Here is a 22,438-nt window from a genome sequence, read left to right as displayed (position 1 = left end):
TTGACTTGAAGTAGCCCATAGCTTGTGCACAGGTTAATCTCCATTGTCAGCCTGACTGGTTTTGAAACCACCTAGGAGTTTTAAAGGAGGTACTAAAATCCAGCCTGCCTGTAGGGAGCACCATCCCATAGGCTGAGTTTCCATACTGAATGCAAAGGAGGAAGCCACTGCAACATTTGCATGTATATCTTTCCACTTCCTGATTGTATATGTCACGTGAGCAGCTGCTTCCCACACTTATAGTCACAGCTACAGGCACTTTGACTTGTATGTCTTCCCAAACACAGTGGACTCTATCCTCAAACCATGAGCCAAGGAAACCCCTTCATTCCAAAGCCATTTGTCAAGTACTTTGTCATTGCTACAAGTACAGTAACTACTAAAGCTTGCAACTCAAAAGATTGCCCAAATGCTTTCCTTGAGAACTCTAACTACATTCTACAAGTAGAAGATCTACTACTGTAGATCTTCTTTGTGCATGATTTCATTTTTTTGATACACTATTAACGTATAGAACTGAAAATTTTTTCGTAGATATTTTCTTTATTTACATTTCAAAAGTTTTCCCCCTTCCAGCTCTCCCCTTCAGAAACCCCCATCCAACCCCCTCCCCTTGTCTCTATGAGGGTACTCCACCACCCACCTACTCCCATCCTCCCACACTGGCATTCCCCTACACTGGAGCATTGAACATCCTCAGGCCCAAGGGCCTCTCCTACCACTGATGTCCAACAAGACCATATTCTGCCACATATGTGGCCAGAGCCATGGGTTGCTCCATGTATATTCTTTGGTTGGTGGTTCAGTCCCTGGGAACTCCAAGGGGCCTGGCCTGTTGACACTGTTGCCCCCTCCATGGGGCTGCAAACCCCCTCAACTCCTTCAGTCCATTCTCCATGTCCTCCATCAGGGACCCCAAATTCAGTCCAATGGTTGGCTACAAGCTTCCTTCTCGGTATTTGTCAGGCTCTGGCAGAGCCTCTCAGGATACAGCCTTATTAGTCTTTTATCAGCAAGCACTTCCAGGGATCCACAATAATGTTCCAGTTTGGTGGCTGTTTATGGGATGGATCTCCAGCTGGGGCAGACTCTGGATGGCCTTTCCTTCAGTCTCTACTCCACACTTTGTCTCCATATTTCTTCACATGAGTATTTTGTTCATCCTTTAAAAAAGCATTGAAGTATCCACATTTTGGTCTTCCTTCTTCTTAGGCTTCATATGGTCTGTGAATTGAATCTTGGGTATTTTGAACTTTTGTGCTAATATCCACATACCAGTGAATACATACTGTGTTGGTTCCTTTGTGACTGAGTCACCTCAGGATGATATTCTCAAGTTCCATCCATTTGCCTGGGAATTTCACAAATTCATTGTTTTTAATGGCTGAGTAGTACTCTATTATGTAAATACACCACATTTTCTGTATCCATTCCTCTTTTGAGGGGGATCTGGTTTGCTTCCAGCTTCTGGCTATTATAAATAAGGCTGCTATGAACACAGTGGAACATGTGTCCTTACTACATGTTGGAACATCTTCTGGGTCAGGAGTGCTATAGCTGCTGGATCCAATTTTCTGAGGAACCTCCAGACTGATTTCCAGAGTGGTTATACCAGCTTGTAATTCCACCAGCAATGGAAGAGTGTTCCTCTTTCTCCACATCCTCGCCAGCATCTGCTGTCACCTGAATTTTTCATCTTAGCCATTCTGACTGGTGTGAGGTGGAATTTGGGGGTTGTTTTGATTTGCATTTCCCTGATAACTAAGGATGTTGAACATTTTTTTAGATGCTTCTCACTCGTTCGGTATTCCTCAGTTGAGAATTCTCTGTTTAGCTCTGTACCCCATTTTTAATAGGGTTATTTGGTTCTCTTGAGTTCTTTGTATATAATTATATATTAATATATTATATATACATATATATATACATATATATATATATATATATATATATATATATATATATATATATATATATATATATATATATACTAATATATACTATCAGATGTAGGATTGCTCAAAACATTTTCCCAATCTGTTGATTGCCATTTTGTTCTATTGACAGTGTCTTTTGACTTACAGAAGCTTTTCAATTTTATGAGGTCCCATTTGTCGATTCTTGATCTTAGAGCATAAGCCATTAGTTCAAGAAAATTTTCCCTGTGCCCATGCGCTTGAGGATCTTCCTCACTTTCTTTTCTATTAGTTTCAGTGTATCTGGTTTTATGTGGAGGTCCTTGATCTACTTGGACTTGAACTTTGTACAGGGAGATAAGAATGGATCAATTTGCATTCCTCTACCTGTTGACTGACAGTTGAGCCAGCACCATTTGTTGAAAATGCTGTCTTTTTTCCACTGGATGGTTTTAGTTCCTTTGTCAAAGATCAAGTGACCATAGGTGTGTGGGTTCATTTCTGGGTCTTCAATTCTATTCCATTGATTTACCTGTCTGTCACTGTACCAATACCATACAATTTTTATCACTATTGCCCTATAGTATAGTTTGAGGTCTGGGATGCTAATAAACCCAGAAGTTCTTTTATTGTTGAGAATAGTTTTTGCTGTCCTGGGTTTTTTTGCTATTCTAGATGAATTTGAGAATTGTTTTTTCTAACTCTATAAAGAATTGAGCTGGAATTTTTGTGGGGATTGCACTGAATTTGTATATAGCTTTTGACAAGATGGCCATTTTTATTATATTAATCCTGCCAATCCATGAACATGGGAGATCTTTCCATTTTCTGAGGTCTTCTTTGGTTTCTTTCTTCAGAGACTTGAAGTTCTTGTCATAAGGATCTTTCCCTTGTTTGATTAGAGTCACATGAAGATTCTTTATGTTGTTTGTGTCTATTGTGAAGGGTGTCATTTCCCTAATTTCTTTCTTAGCCTGTTTATTCTTTGAGTATAAGAAGGCTACTAATTTACTTGAGTTAATTTTATATCCGGCCACATGATCAAAGCTGTTTATCAGCTGTAGAAGTTCTCTCTTGGAGTTTTCGGTGTCACTGAAGTATACTTTCATATCACCTGCAAATAGTGATTATTTGACTTCTTTCTTTCCAATTTGTATTCCTTTGACCTCATTTTGTTGTCTAATTCCTTTAGGTAGAACTTCAAGTACTATATTTAATAGACAGGGATGGTGGGAGCCTTGTCTAGTCACTGATTTTAGTGGAATTGCTTCAAAATTCTATCCATTTAGTTTGATGTTGGCTACTGGTTTGCTGTGTATTGTTTTACTATGTTTAAGTATGAGCCTAGAATTCATGATCTCTACAAGATTTAACATGAAGGAATGTTGAATTTTGTGAAATGCTTTTTCAGCATCTAATGAAAGAATTATGTGGTTTTTTCTCCTTTGAGTTCGTTTATGTAGGATTACATTGATGGATTTCCATATATTGAACCATCCTTGCTTCACTGGGATGAAGCCTACTTGATTGTGGTGAATGATTGTTTTGATGTGTTCTTGGATTTGGTAGGCAAAAATTATATTGAGTATTTTTGCATCATTATTCATAAGGGAAATGGCTTGAAGTTCTCTTTGTTTGTTGGGTCTTTGTGTGGTTTTGTTATCAGTGTAATTGTGGCTTCATAGAACAAATTCGGCAGTGTTCCCTCTGTTTCTATTTTGTGGAATAGTTTGAAGAATATTAACATTAGGTCTTCTTTGAAGGTCTGATAAAATTCTGCATTAAACCCATCTGGTCCTTGGCTTTTGTTGGTTGGGAGACTTTTGATGACTGTTTCTATTTCTTTAGGGGTTATGGGTCTGTTGAGATGGTTTATCTGATCCTGATTTAACTTTGGTATTTGGTACTTGTCTAGAAAATTGTCCATTTCATCCAGGTTTTCCAGTTTTGTTAAGTATAGGCTTTTTTGTAGGAAGATCTCATGAGTTTTTAAATTTCCTCAGTTTCTGTTATTATATCTCCCTTTTTATTTCTGATTTTGTTAATTTGGATACTGTCTCTGTGCCCCTGGTTAGTCTGGTTAAGGGTTTATCTATCTTGTTGATTTTCTCAAAGAACCAGCTTCTGGTTTTGGATTCTTTGTATAGTTGTTTTTGTTTCTCCTTGGTTGATTTCAGCCCTGAGTTTGATTATTTCCTGCCATCTACTCTTCTTGGGCATATTTGCTTCTTTTTGTTCTAGAGCTTTCAAGTGTGCTGTTAAGCTGTTAGTGTAAGCTCTCTCCAGTTTCTTTTTGGAGACACTCAGAGCTATGAGTTTTCCTTTTAGCACTACTTTCATTGGGTCCCATAAGTCTGGGTATGTTGTACCTTCATTTTCATTACATTCCAAAGTCTTTAATTTCTTTCTTTCTTTCTTCCTTCACCATGTTATCATTGAGTAGAGTATTGTTCAGCTTCCATGTTTATGTAAGGTTTCTGTTGTTTTTGTTGCTATTGAAGTCCACCCTTAATCCATAGTGATCTGATAAGAGGCATGGGATTATTTCAATCTTCTTATATCCTTTGAAGTCTGTTTTGTGACCAATTATATGGTCAGTTTTGGAGAAGGTACCATGAGGTGCTGAGAAAAGGTATAGTCTTTTGATTTAGGATGAAATGTTCTATAGCTATCTGGTCTATATAGTTATGGATTTGGTCCATAACTTCTGTTAGTTTCACTGTGCCTCTATTTAGTTTCTGTTTCCCTGGTCTGTCCATTGAAGAGAGTGGGATGTTGAAGTCCCCCCTTATTATTGTGTGAGGTGCAATGTGTGTTTTCATTTTTAGTAAACTTTCTTTTATGAATGTGGGTGCCCTTGTATTTGGAGCATAGATGTTCAGAATTAAGAGTTCTTCTTGGTAGATTTTTTTCCTTTGATGATCATGAAGTGTCCCTCCTTATCTTTTTTGATGACTTTTGGTTGAAAGTCAATTTTATCTGATATTAGAATGACTACTACAGCATATTTTTTGTGACCTTTTGCTTGGAAAATTGTTTTCCAGCCCTTTACTCTGAGATAGTGTTTGTCTTTGACACCGGGGTTCATTTTCAGTATGCAGCAAAATGCTGGGTCCTGTTTAAATAACCAGTCCATTACTCTATGCTATTGGGGAATTTAGTCCATCAATGTTAAGAGATATTAAGGAGTAGTGATTATTGCTTCCTGTTATTTTTTTATGTTTGTGTGGTTGTCTTCTTTTGGATTTGTTGAAAGAGGATTACATTCTTGCTTTTTCTATGGTGTAGTTTCCCTCTTTCTGTTGGCGTTTTTCTATCTATTATCCTTTGTAGGGCTGGATTTGTGGAAAGATATTGTGTAAATTTGGTTTTGTCATGGAATATCTTGGTTTCTCTATCTATGGTAATTGAAGGTTTCCCTAGGCATATTAGTCTGGGTTGGCATTTGTGTTCTCTTAGGGTCTGTATGACATGTACCCAGTATATTCTAGCTTTCATTGTCTCTTTTGAGAAGTCTGGTGTAATTCTGATATGTCTGTTTTATATGCTACTTGATGTTTGTACCTTACTGCTTTTAATATTCTTTCTTTGTTTTGTGCACTTGGTGTTTTGATTGTTATGTGATGGGAGGAATTTTTTTCTGGTCCAATCTATTTGGAGTTCTGTAGGCTTCTTGTATGTTTATGGGCATCTTTTTCTTTAGGTTAGGGAAGTTTTCTATAATTTTGTTGAAGATATTTACTGGCCCATTACACTGGGAGTCTTCACTCTCTTCTCTACCTATTATCTTTAGGTTTGGTCTTCTCATTGTGTCCTGGATTTCCTGGATGTTTTGCATTAGGAGCTTTTTGCATTTTGCACTTTTTGGACCATTGTGTCAGTGTTTTCTGTGGCATCTTCTCCACCTGAGATTCTCTCTTCTATCTCTTGTATTCTGTTGGTGATGCTTGCATCTTTTACTCCTGATCTCTTTCCTAGGTTTTCTATCTCCAGGGTTGTCTCCCTTTGTGATTTCTTTATTGTTTCTATTTCCATTTTTATATACTGGATGGTTTTGTTCAGTTCCTAATCATAAAACTTGTTTCCTCATTTTTCCCTTTATCCCACTGAGTGTAAAGTTTAACCTTAATGGAGTGGCCAGGAACACAAAACCAAATCAAACCAAACCTATTCTTCCAGAGAAAAGTTTCTATACCTTGGACTCCAATTATATCTTTGGTTTCATCAAGATATTCAAACTAAGGAAGTATAGGCCTTGCACATTTATAAATTCTCTCTCTCTTCCCACTCTTTCCCTCTCTCTCTTTCTTTTATACAGTCTGGCATCTGATGCTTCTGCTGTAACAGCCTGTCATGATGGCATCAAACAAAACCTTTGTCTGCCCAGTGAGAAGACCAAGCCAGACCACATCAAGGGGTAAGAGAACCAGTAGATCTGAGCCTTTAAGTCAGGATAGTATGGGTGGCCCTTTGCCCCTGCTGCTCAGCCCATGCTTTGGTCCCTGCCTCTCAGCTCCCCACCTCCACATTGCTTTTACTTACCCACCTTCCAGAACAGAAGTTTGTCCTCATATGAATTTGCCTCCTTCAGTAGCAGGAGAGTGAAGGCTGTTGCTGTGATTGGAATGAAAAGCCATGAAGGAGGAAGAGTCTCTCCACCATCGCACGTGCTAGCAGTCGGCACTTCAGTCCTTTGTCTTTGTCCCCAGATATTTTATGATACCTGCAGCTGTTGGTCAAAAATGGGTTAATTATAATTCTCCTTGCTCTTCTATAAGTGGACATAGAACACATGATATTACCTGGTTCACACCTTATGTGCCCTTGAATGTGCATATACACAGTGATGAACTAGTCTAAACAGTTTTTTTTTAGGGTGTCTTAGATGTCTAAGCAGGTTGTTGCTTTGTTTTTAATTTTCATTTGAGCCCAGTGAACATCTTCATCCTTGTTTTGAAAGGGAATGGATTGTGGTACACAGACAGAAGTCATTGGGCTGAAGGACAATAGCTTTTACATTCAGGACAATAGTCTAGGAAGGTCAAGAGGTTAAGAGGCACACCCCTTTCCCACTGCAAAGATTCCACCAGCAGATGTCAGATAACCTCTGCTGTGAATCAGCTCAGTGCCAATGGCACAGCCTGCTCTTCTAATTTGAAGAAAGCCACCCAGCACACATAACCTTTTGCTGGAATCTTCTAACAGAAAGAAAATATTCTGCTGGTGCAATGTTCATAATGTGTTCTTTCTTTTGCCATCTCCCTCCAAGGATTTCAAGCAACTAGGAATCATGAAGGACAATAAGAGAATGGGAGGGTGTTTTCTGCAGCTGTCTTATATATTTTGCTATAGGCCACCATGTGCATTTTGGTATTTAAACATTGAAACAAAAGCAATGCACTATTTGAAAACAGAAAGAATTCTTTCTTGCCCAGATGTATAAAAATTGGGATTACATACCTTATTCCTTGCTAAAATATGGAAATTAGAGTTTGGTGAGGAAGCACTTGGCTGGGATACATGCTTACCCCTCTTCTCCGCCTGCTGTCTTGCTTGTGAGAGTTCACGGAGGGAAAATGCCTTTAAATACCATTGATCTAATAATACACCACATAAGCTCCCGTTCTTGGCAGAGAACACCTTTTTGCACAAGTACTCTTTGTCAATCAAATGCTTCCATGAAATAGTCTGAGTAACAGTAGTAACAGAAGTCACACCATTTTGTCAATGCATATCCCAGACACTGTGATGTCAACCAATCTGTCAGCATTGAAATGAGGCATTTGGAGAAAAAAAAGTCACACACAGCATAAATGTGGCTAATGCCACCATGCTATAAACTGTGCTCTGATGAGCATTTAATGTACCTGTGTTCTCAGTGTTGGTCTCCTGCTAGCTTTTTCAGTGTAGTCAGATTAATTTCCAAGAACTACCTATATGGAGAAGATGACATTCCCTTTCAAGAATATAGGCAAGAATGATCACTCACACTAAACCCAGCCACCTCTCCTCTTTTAATACTCATAGGCATGGCTTGTTCCAGGAAACTTGGCTTCCATGGCTATGAACTGTCTCTTTGTTTGCTTTCTTGCTTATTATATTAGGCTCTGATTATGTAGCTGAGGCTGGCTGTAAACTCACAGTCCTTCTGCCTCAATCTCCCCATACAAGGCTTGATTGCAGACATGTACCTGCATGTGGGTTTGAAAGTAAGTAGACAGACAGCCCTGGAATTTGAGATGAGGTGAACCGTAACCCACACAGATGGCAAAGGAAACTGCCCCAAGCCCTTATAGCTCTACTTCTTCTATAGAATAGAAATAATTGTGCAAGTCTTAAAGTGGGAACCTGAATGCCTACACTCTCATGATGAGGTAGTTGATGTTGAGAAATAAAACTGCTGCCAAAGAGGACCCTCATTAGCATCGCTGTTCCCACTTGGCTCTATGCTGTCCTATCTTTTATTATCATTTTCTGTTTCTTTAAATAATAGTTTTTCCTTGTTACCCCCTTTGACTGTAACTTCATCAAATTCAGGCAAACTGGAAGAATGTGAGTAAGACCCAAACTTGGAAAAGCTCATCCTGGAGATGCTGACCCCCCCATCAGTGCTCTGATTTTCTGGGGGATTTTCTATGATAGGCTATAGTTCCATGGCTATAGTTCCTGAGGAAAGAATTTGTGTTTAATTAGGAAATGAAAATCTGAAATGGCTGTGTTTGGGGATGGGGATGGGGACAGGAAGGGTATGTCAGCACTGCAGTGCCTCTGAAGTCAAGCCGTATGGGAGAATGCTTGCTCTGGAAGTCAGGCTGGCCATGTTGATAGGGGTTATGGAAATAGTTGTTCCACAGCTGAAAGTATCCATTCAACCAGATAGGCTGGGAAGCTATGGCATTGGCCTCCAAGGTCTCTGAATTTTAAAAGCCTTTTAGGGGCAGAGCAAGGGGTTTAGAGGACCCTCAAGAAAGAGCTCATCAGCCTCTACCTAGAATAAGAGCTAACTTCCACAAGAGCCTGTCAGAACCTTCACTGGCCCAGGCCACATTCCCAACTTTTGGTATTGAACGAATGGCCTGCTAAGGTTTGGATTAAAGTTTCCCGAAGACCTCTATGCTAACACTTGGCTCTTAGCCCACGGAGAAACAGTCAGGGGATGGTGCTAGGGCCTTGAGGAAAGTAGTTAGTTGTTGGGGTTGTGTTCTTGGAGAGCATACTGGGAGCCCAGAACTCCCTTTTCTTTTGTCTTTCACATTCCAGCCATGGAGCAAGCAGCTTCCTCTAGGATGAACTCACATCACTGTGAGCCACATCTCCAGAGGTCCAAGGGTGCTCAGAGACAGCCAGGCAATCTGCCATTGACTAAAACCTGCAAAGGGCACCAAAACAAACCTTCTTAAGTCTTCTTAAGTCACTTGTCTCCAGTGTTTCGTTACAAACCAGGAGAGCTGGCTGACACAGAGCTGGTTAGAACCAGAGCTGGCACCTGGGAAAAATAAAATCTCTGGTGGCAGAATACATCAGGGGGACTAGGAACTCAAATATTAAAGAGTTTTATCCACATTTCAAGGTCACTGATGAGAAACAATGAGAGTATTGTTGGATCACTGAATTCCGAACCTGTTAGAGAATCAGGGTGTTAGTCTGATCTGGACACTGGTGGTCAGTGACACCTTGAATCTTAGGGCTGTGGATACAAAGATTGCACAGAGTCTAAGTATACATGTAAGTATTCATGTGTACTTGCACACACACACACACACACACATACACACACACACATTCACCTGCCCCAGGTGCAGGCAAGGATGAAAGTGCTGCCTTGGAATAGGGTTCAGAATCCAGGACAAGTACGACTAACTTAGATCACAAAGCACTAAACAGAGAGCACCTTCAACTCCAAGGCATCATGCCTCAGGCTGGTCACCAATGCGAATGAACAGTTGGATGGCTGTGGGCTGAGAAAGATGGCAAAGGCCAGCTGTTCTGGGAAAGGAAGTTCTGCAGAAACAGGTGCCAAGCCATCTGTGGTGGAGCAAGACAGATGCCTCACTGAGCTCATGGCAGCCCACGATGTGATGCTGCCTCTTCTCCCAACAGGAGCTGGATGGAGAGGTAATAGGAATAAGCAGGAAGGGACTTCGGGATCTGAGTGAGAAGATGTATGCAGGGAGATGCAGAGAGTGGTTGTCTTTAATAGGAGAGTGCTTGGAAGAGAGTGGAAGAACAAAGGCAGTATAGGCACACAGCAGGATAGTCAGGGGTGGTGGAGGGAGGCCACAGACACAATTGTATGTTCACTAGGAAGTGTGCAGGTGAACCCAGGGTTTAGAAAACTATACTCTAACCTTGATCGAGTGGAATACCTCTCTCTAAATTTAGGGCAGTGGAACTAGTTTGTCAATCTTTCTTGCCACAAACATGAGGCTTGCACATGAATATAGCCTGTGATCACAACCTCACTTCATATGCAAGAAAATCTAAGGCAAGTGAAAAGAGAGAGCCTGAGGCACTTGATCAGCTAAACAAAGTTAACGAGAACTCAACCTGGTGAGTAGTAACTGGCACAACCTAGCCTGTAAAATCTATACACTGGCCAAGGCGTGCAGTACCCAGGCTGACAGACCACATACAAGGACTCTGAGTAAACCAATCTGGGTTGTAGGTTTGACTCTATTCATATATGTCTGTGCCTTTTATGCATAATAAGCTACACCTTCTCAGATTGCACTAAGAGGACTTGATAAAAATTTAACTTTAGTTCAAAAGCAAACTTTGGTCCAAGTGACTCCAAGGACAGTGTACCTATAAATAGATATTCTGAGAAGTTGTGAACAAACCTCCATTTACCTCATGGCACCTGCAATAGACCAAAGGACTTCCAGCTTACTAAACCAATGAGACGACTGAAACAGCTTACAGAGCAGGGGTGTCTTGGAGGAAGCTTTATAGCCAAAAACCTCATTGGATCTGCAGCTCTGGGGCTTCCTCCACAATTTGCAGGCAGCATTGCCTAGATGGCCATCAAATCAGCTCCACTAGTAAGAAAGCATCCTGTCCCCAGAAACTGTCCCTATGACCCTGTGTGTGTACGGGGGTGGGTGGGGGCAAACTGTGCATCCTGTATATTTCAGGTATTTCCTGAGATTTGTAACTTTTATTTTCTTTGCTGGAATCTTGCAACTTTTGTTTATTTCCTGTGTCTCAATAAGGTTCTCTCCTGTAGGGAAGGCTTCAGTTCAGAAGAAAGAAGAATGCAACATTGAAGCATGGGGCAGGGCGAGAGGGTTGGAGGGGTGAGGGTAAATGGTAAGGAGGGGGGAGGGGGTTGGTTGGGAGGGAGTATTCTGTTCATGACAGCTCATTCTCAAGCTACACTTAAGGAAGATCACCATGGAGACAGCTTACAAGGGGCATGTGGGTGTAAGAGGGGCATATAGCACCTTCATCCACATTTTGTACTCTAGGAAAAGTCACAAGATACTCCTCTCCCCTCTGAGGTCATGAAAGGAAGTCACAACAAAGCCTGGGGAGATGTAGGCACTGGACCTAATGTCTCCAGTTCCTCCAAATCATCTCTCTACCCACCTCCGACACACAACACCCATTTTCTGCTTTATAAGCCACTATTGAGAATTCAGTACTTAGGTGTATTTCCACACCTTTCTCTTACTGGATATTTCTTCCATTTTACAGTCCTAACCCAGCTTCAGAGCTTGAAGGTAGGGGTCAGAGAGTAGGACCCTACCTTATCTACACACTACTGTGTGTGATGAAGTGACATTTGGGCTTAGAGTAAGATGCACATTTTGTTTGCTGATTGATTATAGTAAGCAAAACAGAGAGCCCTTCAGTGTGTGTGTTGTGGAATGCAGTGTGGATAGGGAGATGGTACCTAGATTAACTTGTAGTTAGTGACCTTGGCAGCAACCTTGTTCTGCTCTGGAACAGGTTAGGCTGGGTCCCACCCTCCCTCTCCCTACCCAAGCCATTCTTGCAACAAGCATAAGCCCCACTGGGCAACAAGAGCAGCAATTCAACATGCCTACCTAAATATTGCACAAAGCCTCACCCTGTGAAAATGCAGATTTCCCCATCTCTGTATGCTACCTGCAGTGTGTCTAAATCCTCTGAAGCAAGCCAGAGTCACATGACAAAGCAATTGGGATTGGATGGAGCTGGCTTCTGGCCTATTTACCTGAGGATTTAAGAGCTCTCAGGGAGAAATCCTGAAGGAAGAAGGAGCCAGGACATAAACCACTTTGAAGGAGAGGGCAAGCGATTCTGAAGTCTGTGCCCTGCCATATGAATTTATACCTCTGCCTGAGCCCTGGTTGGAGCCACAAGCTACATAAGAAATGCAATTGCTCCTGTGAAATTCAGGCATCAGGCTGCAGGTGGGTAGGAATGGTCTGGGTACAGCACCCTGGGTCCCTCCACACACTTTGCAGAAGAGCATAGATGCCTGTATTCTTTGAGATTTCGCCCAGCATTACACTTTGCAAATTTATCACTACCAAGGTGTGTGCTCACTAATAATCATGCTAGGATATAAATATCCAGCATCTTACTAGTTCATCCTGTATTTGATAGATATATCTCTGGTTGATTTTCACATTTTTGCTGTTAGACTTAATGCCCTGGATATTATTTTGCATGCTTTCCTTATTCTGCTACCTTGAATTTCTCGTGTGTTGTGTGTGTGTGTGTGTGTGTGTGTGTGTGTGTGTGTGTGTGTGTGTGTACATGTTTAGATATTAAAAATGCAAATCATCTACCTCCCCAGAGAGTGACTAAAGAAGCACCATCTTTCATAGGAAGAGACATGGCCACCCTCAAGTTTCCCCACCTGTCTTGGAGGTATTGAATAGTGACATGTTAGGGCTTTTACTAATCTATACGGAGTTCTTTTTTTTTTCTTTTCAATTTATAATTGAAAATATTTTTATAATATATTCTGATCACAATTTCTTCTCCCTAATGTTCTGCCAGATCCTTCTCATATTGCCCACTCTTTCAACTCCATTCCTTCTTTCTCTTTCTTTAGAAAATAAACAGGTAAAAAAATTTTTAAAAAGTTTAAAAAAAAAAAGAAAAAGCAGGAGAAGCATACATACATACCATACACACAACACATACACACACACACACACACACATACACACACACAAACTCCCCTAAATATCACTGAGTTTGTTTTGTTTTAGTATTCTACTTCTGGCATAGGCTCACCCTTAGGTATTGTTTGTACACTCAGTAAGACTCCATTGGAGAAAACTATTTGTGTGTGTGTATGTGTGTGTGTGTGAGTGTATATGTGAGTGGTTGTCAGTTAGAGAGACCTTCTTGGCTAGAGATGAAGCTTTTGTCCAGTTCCCCTTTACAGTGCTTGGACCCCATCTGGCTTGGACCTGTTCAGACCCTGAATATGCTGCCACAGTTCCTTTTAGTTTATGTGTGTATCAGCTCTGGAGTGTTGGAAAGGTACTGTTTCCTTGGTACCATCCACCCACTTCAGCTCTTACAAATTTTCTACTGAGTGGAGGGGTTTGATGAATATGTCATGATATATACTGAAGCTTTCATACACATTCATAATTTGTGTTTAGATGACTGTATGCTTCCCCCCATCCTCTCCCAATACCTTTTTAAAACATATCCTGGTAATAACATTCCATGGCTGTGTGTATTGCAGTTGGTCTTTCTCAAGTTATAGCTGGTCCTTTCACTCTATCATAAGGTTTGATCAGCTAAAATAGTTTTCATATAGTTAAATACAGTTTTATTTGTATTGGTATTTTGTGTGTGTGTTTCTGATACTTGAAGAGACCAGAAGAGGGCACTGGATCACCAGAAACTGGAGTTATAAGGTAGCTATGAGCCGCCATGTGAGTGCTGGGAACTGAAGTGGATTCTCTGAAAGAGCATCAATTGCTCTTAACCATTGACCCGTTTCTCTAATCCAGTGAAATATATTTCTGTCTTCTTATGACTTTAACATCATAAAAACACTCTAAGCTCTTTAATATCTTTTAATATCATAAAAACACTCTAAGCTCTTTAGTATCTTCGTCCTTTCACATGAAGGCTTCTGTTGTGGTATTCACTTAAATCCAGTATACATCCAGCATGACTCAGATGTCAGATGACATAACTCAATAAAGTTGACAAAGATGTATTTTAATTAAGCTACTACTAATAGGTCATGGATGCAGAGCAGACGCAGGAGCTGAACTATAACCCTGAAGGAACGTTATACAGCATATTTAAAGGATAAAACCATAAAGCAATGGAGAACAGGATGGGCTTTAGTATTGTCCAATCATATTTTGATATAAGGGGTTGAACAAGGGAGTCTCCATTAAAGGAGTTGGCCTCTGGGTCTGGGAACATGAACGTATTTGACCCTGCCAATAAGATGGAGAAATTGTCCTTGAGATGTCTGATCTCAGACAACTGTGTCCTTACAAGTTGTCCCTGGGATGACTGGACTCAGACAACTGTTTCCCTGCATCAGAAGTATCCCTGTTCAGGTATTGTGAAGTCCCCAGCTCCTCTAGAGCCTGAGACCTTGAATTAAGTTTCATCCTATGATTAGATAGAGTATGAACACAAATGGTAGTACTTAGAATAGGTTACTTTCACTTGTTCCCAACACCTTCTGTTTGGAAAAGGTTTGTGGTAAGGATCCTGCATACTTGTGTTGCTGTTTCACGGGAACAACCTTCTATCTCCACAATATTGCTGTTCATTTTCCTCTTCTATTTCTTCACTCAATAAGGAGAATAATACTTTCTGTATGGTAATGACTGTAGAGAGAGTTATTTACACATGGTTTAATCCATAAATGCATGTCTCTTTGTGCTGGTTGGTTTTATGTTAACTTGACACATGGTAGATTCATTTCAAAGTGGGAATTCTCAAATGAGAAAAAAAAAAAAAGACCTCCATCAAATAGGCCCATGGCAACTCTATAGACACTTTTCTTGATTGATGATTGATGTAAGAAAGCTCAGCTCACACTGGCAAATGAGCAGGAGGTCCTGGGTATAAAAGAAAACAGGCTGAACAAGTTGTAGAGAAGAAGCCAGTCAACAGTCTTCCCTCATGGTCTCTGCTTCAGTTCCTACCTCTAGTTCCTGTCTGAAGCTCCTTCCCTGAATTCCCTCAAAGGTGGACTATGAGCAAGAAATATAAGCCAAATAATTTCTTTCCTCTTCAAGTTGTTTTTGGTTATGATGCTTATCACAGCAGTAGAAAGCAATCCAGAACGAATTTTATCCTAATGAACTAAAACAAGGACTATACTTTCAGAGACCATTTATATTGTTTGCTACTAATTAGTGAGAAATATGGCTCTGTAATAAATCTCAGTACTGAGAAATAGAAGACAAGTGGCACTGGATTTGGGTTTTTGTTTTGGTTTGGTTTTAGATTTTGTTTTTGTTTTGCCACTGGCTTTTGTTTTGAAGAAAACTCACAGCATCAGGCTAAATGATGGAAAGATTATCATAGCAGATGATGGTGAGAAGGTTCTAAAAGCCAGAAAGTGCCAGACCAGCATTCTGGCCATTGCACTTAGTTGAAACAAATGTTTAAATGCTGGTGGTAGTTCCTTTGTGAGATAAGGAACTTTTCTCCAACTGATGAAGAGGAAAAGGCCAAGTCCTGGAGGAGAGTCTGTGGAATGCCTGGGCTTGTACCTTCCTTTGTTCATGTTTGTTTGTTTGTTTTGTTTTTGTATTCAATCTTTTGTTCTGCCAATAGAGACAAAGACAAGCATAGTGGGAGGGTAGTTCAGAGGTAGAGTATATGTCTGGTAGGGTAGGAGGCCTTTGGTTAGACACCCAGTGTAGGCAGCCGCTTGGATACGATCGATCGTCAGCCGCTCAGAAGAGGCCGCTTAGATGATTGTATCCAAGATGGTGGATGTCTGTCAGAGACACAGGCTGCTTTCTACGGGGCTGAAGCGGGGATGAGCAGGGCTCCAAGCAGCCTTAATTCTTTCCCCCTGCCCTAGGTGAGCACGCCCTGTGCCTCCCTGTAGACAGCCGCTTGGATACGATCATCAGCCGCTTAAGATCCAAGTGGCCGCTTAGACGATCGTATCTAAGATGGCGGCCGCAGCTGCAATAGACTATTCTACTGCGCATGCGCCCCTCCCAAGTGGGTGTATACTGCGCATGCACCCTCTCGAGTGGGTAAATACTGTGCATGCATCCCTCCTGAGCAGGTGTATGCTAATGAGGGTTTGACAGGGAACCAATCCTGGAGGACTTGGCAGCTTAGGCTCGGGTATATAAGGGGCTGTCTCCAGACAGTTGGAGCCACTCCACGGAAGCAAGCAGACCTGCAGCACCTAGGAAGAAGAAGCAGAAGAAGAAGCAGAAGAAGAAGCAGAAGAAGAAGCAGAAGAAGCAGCAGCAACATCAAGAAGAGCCGTGCCATCAAGAAGAGCTGTGACACTTAAGAACCTAGGAGAGCTGTAATACCTAGGTACCTTAAAGAGCTGTAACACCTGGGTACCTAGGAGAGCTGTAACAAAAGAATATTCCTGAGTAAACTGTCGAGAGAAGAAGTCCAGGTGTTCGGTTGTTATTGCTGCTGGTAGGCAGCAGAAGCGCCGTACAACCCAGTACTCAAAGCAAAACCAAGCAAAGACTCATGCATCATTATGTCACTATGCAAGAAAACATGTACACATACGGATTCCATCAGCACTTTCGTGGAATAACCTAGGTCTTTCTGAGAATTGGTGTCTGTGTGTGTGTGTGTGTGTGTTATGCCATATGTGTCCATGTGTGTTGTGATATATGGATGTGCATGCGCTTTCATGCCTGTAGATGCCTGTTGACTCCATAGGTTGACACTAGATGTCCTCTTTAGCAGCTCTCCACCTCACTTTTGAGACAAGTTTTCTCCCCAAACATGTAGATTAATGATTCAGTGAGGTTGGCATTGTCTTGTCTCTGCTCCCCCCATTGACAGTACAGACTCATGCCACTGGCATGAGTTTAATAGGGTTGTTGCTAGAGATCCTAACAAAGGCTCTCATGCTCCTGTAGAAGTCACTTTACAGAGAGAGCATCTCCCCAGCCCTCGTGGAGTGACTCTTTTAAGTAATCGCTTCCAGTGTTTTCTTGGAGCCTTTTCCTACTTAGCTATTCATAATGCTTTTATTTAAGTATTTTTACAAGTGTGAAGTTGATCTAATGCTTCCTTGGCTAATAAAATACTTATAGATGTATTACTTTGAAGACTTTGTGTCTTTACAATTGCTTGATGAAATTTGCAGAAAAGCAAAATGGTTTCAGCTCAAACTAGAATGGAAAAAAAAAACCGAACTCTATCTTCCAGCTACAGAGCACCATCGGGAATGCACAATACATGCAAATTCACATCTACAACAATTCAAATTCACAACATCCTTGAATTCCAATACACTGCAATTCAAATGCACAATACATGCAAATTCAAATATCCAGCAATTCAAATAAGCAGCATACAAATTCAAGAGTATAGAGAATATTTACTACCAAGTTCCTGTTTATAAAAATAGAGGCGGTTGTTGTTATTCCCATTATCTACACAGATGGTGAGTGGGTTGTTGCAAACCCATGAAAGGAAGTTCTCCCATAAGTGGGAATATTGTGGTTCTCACCCAGGGTCCCCATACCTCAGTTGTTGGCTTCAGAGAAGAAAGAGCACTGCTTGTGTCAGACTCGCTGTGTGAGGAACAGGAGGTGGTTTTTACATGAAATTCTGCTTGATATATATTTCATAGGTGGTATAAAGTAGGATTTGGGAGGTGATTTCATCAAAGGCCTCTTGTCATTAGGTCATTGATCACCCAGGTTCACTGTAGCAAACTACCCCAACTCAATGGTATATAGTAACAGAAACATGTTTTCCCATGGTTCTGATATTATGGAGAGCCCAAAAGAGATGACTTCTCAGATACAATTTATTGGCAATTGAAAGTCTTTATTTCAGCTAGCTCGGATTACACTCAGGTGTTTGAGACCTAATTATAGACCCCAGCATTGAGAGTAGTGGTTCTTGACATGTGGTCATGACTTCTTTGGGGGGGTCAAATGACCTAACATTTACCTAAGATCATTAGAAAACACAGATATTTACATTATAATTAATAGAAGCAGCAAAACTAGATTGGTAAAGTAGAAATAAAACTAATTGTATTGCTAGGGTCTCCACAAGAAGAGGAACTGTATTAGAGGGTCACAGCATCAGGAAGGTTGAGAACCACTGGATTAGAGAAAGGTTTTTAAAGTCACAGACCACATACTAACTCTGCAGCCACACAGGGCGGTTTTGTACAAGTAAGCAGTTTATCAGAAGCTACAGTAAGTAATCTGGGGTATCTTGATCTTGGGTTCCTAAGTGAGGGTTAGATAATTTTCCATGAGATTATCCATCAATAAGATCAAATCCTAGTTAAAGCTGAAATGGACTCAGCAAGAATACGAGATGGGAAAACTGTACTGCCTTATACTGTCACACTGGAGTCCATAAGTGTGAGGTCAAGATGCCAGCTTTATCACAATCTCTTTGAGTCCTATAAAGACAGATCCTTCTTGGCCTCTTTCACCTTCTGGTATTGCTGGAAGTCGTTGATGCTCCCTATAGCACAAACACAGTGCTCCAGTCTCTACCTCTGCTGATCCTGGCAGGCAGAGAAATCTATGTGTCTATGATCTCTCTTCTCATTGGGGCTCCAGTCTTTGGATTAGTGTCACATCACCCTAATCAATGTCTTTTCTGTTCATTACATTTCTAAAGGATTTGTTGCCAGGTATGGTAATGTCCACAAGTACAGAGTTTGGAAATATCTTTTGGAGAATATAATTTGGACCACATGACTTAGGAAGGAGTTTCCTTCTTTCCTTTTCTTATTCTCTCTCTCTCTCTCTCTCTCTCTCTCTCTCTCTCTCTCTCTCTCTCTCTCTCTTACATCAGAGTATGACCACATGTATGCTAATTTCCTTATCATAAACTATAAAATGATTACATTTCTTTACTAGTTTTTCTCAAAGCAGGAAAAAGAAAGAAGTTAAGCCCTTCCAGATAAACATTCTAGATAGGCTGATGGTAAGCATTATCAGCTGCCAATTTCTAATGGGCAAAAAAAAAAAAAAAAAAAAAAAAAAAAAAAAAAAAAAAATCCAACATTAAAATTCTATAGTAAAGAAAAATAATTAAGTTTTGATGAACAGATACTGATTTAAGTGGACACCAAGCTTAGAGACAATCAACAGTACTGTTCTTTCCACAAAAGTAATGTGATATTATTAACATTTCTGAAATAGCACAGAACATTCTAGAACTTAAGTAGAAATTTCCCTGCTTAGGAGTACAATGAGTAAGCCCTATCAGAAGTAATATGTTCGCTGTGCATGTGTGCTACATGGAAAATAGAAGCTATTTTTAAAAAGGGACACAAACATCTGTGATCTCAAACACACTGAATACTCCTACAATAGGTCAGAGTGGGTGGGATATCTGTACAGAGTGGAAATTCTTGACAAGACTCTAACTTGCAATGTGATGGAATTTGGAGTGTGGACTTGTAGAGTTGGGGAGTTCTTGGTGGGGTTCTTGGATAGGAACTCTCCATGTGCCATTGGATGGTACAAGGAGGAATCTACCATTAGCAAGCCAGCACAGTTCTTACCAAGTTTCCATTTCACTCCTCACCTCCACCCCCAAAACTGTGAAAACATACAGTTCTGTGGTTTCAACCTCTATGGACATTGTTATGGAGAAATGAGAAAACACTGTGGAACCCACAGGTGGCTCTGCTCTCCTGAAGCAGGGACTCAGAGTTGCTTTCTCTTGTTTCCACAAGGCTGACCCATTCTTCTTGGCTAGAGCAGGAGTTTTTAATAGCTGCTGTGAATTCTGTCTTCCCTTGGTCCTTTTGACAATATGACCCTGTCCACTTTGGCAAGACAGGGACAGACATCATCCCAGGCTCCTTGACCAATTAACTAAGTTCACTTCTACTGCATATGGGAAGGTATGCTACACTGGCTTTGTGGTTGAAAGGAAGCCCTTTGTTCTTTCTATGCTGGGGCATGAATATAGTTGGGAGGAGTCTGCTTCCTCATGCACAGCACAGCATGTTGAAAACATATACAGATTAACTAAATGTGGCCAGGGAGTGTGGTTTCCTATTTCAGAAAAAAAAAAGCATCAGAAAATTGACCACCATCTGCTCTCAGAGAGGAATGTTTATTTTCAAATTATTTCAAAGACAGACATAGACTAGCTTCCTATTCAAGCAAGTTACTCCTTTATGATATCATCTTACCTCATGCTATAGGCAGAATTATTCCTTTCTTAACAGGTTTAAAATAAACTCTATTGATGGCTGAGTGGTCTGTAGATTTGTGACTTCCCCAACCTGTCTTTGACAAAGCCACTTAAAAAAAAATCAATGTTTAACTCACAATTCAGACAAGTCAACTAATAAATAAAAAGTTCTGTTGTATTACTTTTCCTGTGGACAAAGGTGTATTCATTCAGGGTAGGGTACCTATTTCTGAGCAAAGAAATGAGTTCTCCCATCTAGCTTAGTCAAGCTGTGGGACTACAGGGCTTATTCACAGGCTCATGGGTGACACAAAGGCAAAGCATCCCATGAAAGCTGATAGCAGCATTCACAGAGACCCATAAAAGCTTCACAATTGTTGCTCCCTGCACAACTTACAGGCAGACCCACCAGGTAGTCACCTCCCCTTACCCCAGTAACTGTTTGTGTGCCTTTAGGGGAGGAACTCTGTGATTACTAAAATTTCAGGAGTTATCAGTTACATTTGCTTCCCTATTCCCTCAGGAATGAGTGTTTCAACTTAGCTTGATAGCTATAGAACAGAATTCCTCCTTGCTTACTGTCTCTAATACATGTGGAAAGAGAAGGAAGAGGAATGTGGAGGGAGAGAGAAAGAGAGAGAGAGAGAGAGAGAGAGAGAGAGAGAGAGAGAGAGAGAGAGAGAGAGAGAGAATAGCAAATATTAGTGAAATCTATAAATCTATGCGACCAGGCAAAGAATCAGACAGGGATACTTTGTTTCCTAATAGCTTCTCCAAATGAGTAATTCTCAGGGTAGACATCACTACCATTATTCCCTCCAGGGTGAGAGTCCAGTTGTGGGATGGATATGTCTGCAATTAGCAATACATTCATAAAGACAAAAGAGTTTTTAGTATGTTGACTGGGATTCTTCTCAGCACTTTAGATCCATAGCTAGGAATTACTAGCTGTGGTTGACTCTGCAAAGTCCATGAAGGTCCATGTGTAAAAAGCTTGGTCTCCAGGATGAAGCACCAATGGGAATTCATGGTAGCACCTTGAAGTGGCACAAAAAGCTGAACTGAAATCATTTTGAATGTTCTAATGGGAGATCTGAGAAACAATGCTTTTTTCAGTTTGAAATAAGGACTTGACTAGGCTGTTAACTGTGTTTACATCAATGTTAGAGTAAATTTGGGGAGTCAGCCCCCTTTGGGTGGGAGCAAAGTCAAGGATCAATAGGCTTCTCCAAAACCAGGCCACCCTCCTTCCTCTCCTCTCAGGTCCCCTACTTCCCATCTCCCCAAGATACCGGTCCTCAGTTTCCTTTTAAGTCCACCAATGTTCTTCACTCCCTCTACATTCTATCTCAAAATCTTGCCCTTCCCACATCTCTTCAGGTTATGTGGAATGTCATTCTTTGTACAGTTATAGTTGACATTGGCCTTATGTTACACTTCTTTGTGGCTCTCATAATCATCTGCCTGACATAACAATACCACTTGGTCATACATTCTGTTGTCCTACTGCTGAATCAAGGAGCCTAGGCTGGGCTCATCCTTGGTTCTGCCAAGGTCTTCAACAATGACCTGCTATATGATTAACATAGAAACCCATCTCTTAATCCCTACAACCAAGATCCTTGTGGAAGTGAGAGAGGAGAGCTGAAGTTCTTTAAGGTATGTTTAGGATTTAGCTTCAGTATATATGCTTTGGATCCCTGCCCTTTAAACATCCACTCCTTACTTCTTGTCTAGGAATTTGATGGCATCATTGAGAGAACACAGGCTCACTGCCCCAGGCACTTCCACTGGAACTTTGTATATGACATACAAAAGGATTTCTCTCCTAGATTTTCAACTGACATCATGTTTAATAGAGTGGAAATTTCATTTTCAAAACTGAACGAAACTGTGCTTTTGTCCAATATTTCAGACAGTATATACATATAATTAGGCAGGCAAAATAACCAAGTAAAATAATACACCAAGTGTGGTGGTTTAAGTGATAAATATTCCTCCTAGTCTTGGGCATTTGATACTGGATTCTTGATTGGCTACATTGTTTGAGGAGGTTATGGGACCTTTAGGGGTTGGAGCCCTGATGATGGAAATATGTAACTGTGAATGGGCTTCAGGATTAAAGATCTCACACCACTTCCAGGTCTCTCTCTCTCTCTCTCTCTCTCTCTCTCTCTCTCTCTCTCTCT

The 22,438-nt window shown here is 40.8% G+C and overlaps 1 long non-coding RNA gene across 1 annotated transcript; it reads left to right on the top strand.

The window, feature by feature from the left end:
• Positions 1–21,787: 21,787 nt before the first annotated feature.
• On the top strand, positions 21,788–22,336 carry LOC116080787. Its single transcript, XR_004114604.1, has 2 exons — positions 21,788–21,908; positions 21,987–22,336. It is a non-coding gene; the product is annotated as an uncharacterized LOC116080787 (long non-coding RNA).
• Positions 22,337–22,438: the final 102 nt, after the last annotated feature.

The sequence above is a fragment of the Mastomys coucha genome, unplaced genomic scaffold (assembly GCF_008632895.1).
Source record: "Mastomys coucha isolate ucsf_1 unplaced genomic scaffold, UCSF_Mcou_1 pScaffold6, whole genome shotgun sequence".
Taxonomy (NCBI): Eukaryota; Metazoa; Chordata; class Mammalia; order Rodentia; family Muridae; genus Mastomys; species Mastomys coucha.
The sequence above is the reverse complement of the archived record's forward strand: the minus strand, read 5'-3'. Positions and strand labels throughout refer to the sequence as shown.